This window comes from Suricata suricatta, chromosome 16 (assembly GCF_006229205.1).
Source record: "Suricata suricatta isolate VVHF042 chromosome 16, meerkat_22Aug2017_6uvM2_HiC, whole genome shotgun sequence".
In the NCBI taxonomy this organism is placed as follows: Eukaryota; Metazoa; Chordata; class Mammalia; order Carnivora; family Herpestidae; genus Suricata; species Suricata suricatta.
In genome coordinates this window covers 59,020,037-59,020,811 of record NC_043715.1, presented here as the reverse complement: position 1 = coordinate 59,020,811, position 775 = coordinate 59,020,037, and the positions used below count along the sequence as shown (strand labels likewise).

Sequence of the window (775 nt, the reverse complement as noted above, 5' to 3'; positions counted from 1 at the left end):
CTCGGGGCCTTCCTGATGCTCTGGGGTGAGGTTGCTGGGACCAGGGTCCCATGGGGCAGGAGGCAGCGGGAGGGATAGGAATAGGGGCCTCACAGAGTTGCTCTCTGCAGGTCTCTCCCTGGGCCCAACAACCAAGGCGATGCAAGGTGAGTCTGGGTCAGGTCCCGGGGATGGTGGGCACAGGCAGAGGTGAGCCTTTGTTCTGGGACCCAGCACTCACCCCCAACTGGCCATACACCCATGGACACCAGGCCGAATTTGTGGATAGAGGCCAAATCGCTGCCAGAACCCTGGGCCAACGTGACACTGACTTGCCAAGCCCGCGTGGAGACCACGGAGTTTGAGCTGTTCAAGGACGGGGTAACCCAGGGACGTGTACACCTTGATTTACCCGCCATGGAGCACCGGTTCCCCCTAGGAGCAGTGACAAGTGACACCCAGGGCCTCTACCGCTGCCGCTCTGGCTTGAGCTCTGGATGGACACAGCTGAGCAGCCTCCTGGAGGTGACTGGGGCAGGTGAGCAGGGACTTTCACGGGCCATGAGGCAGTGGGGACAGGGCTGCTGGAGAGGCCTCCTTCCTCCACTCCTCAGTCTGCTGGTCCCACTTCTCTGGCCTGGGGGGATCCGCAAGTCATCTGACATCTCTGACCCGTTTCCGCATCTGTAATATGAGGACGATGCTCGTGCTGACCCCAGAAGCTTGTGAGGAATGCATGAGTGAGTCCTCAGAAAGCGCTTGGACAAGCCCAGCACATTTCCTGGAACAGATTTCT

The 775-nt window shown here is 60.1% G+C and overlaps 1 pseudogene; it reads left to right on the top strand.

Annotated features, from left to right (window-relative positions):
* The first annotated feature begins 240 nt into the window (after positions 1–240).
* The window catches only part of LOC115279935, a 4,208-nt pseudogene continuing 3,673 nt past the window's right edge, over positions 241–775 (top strand).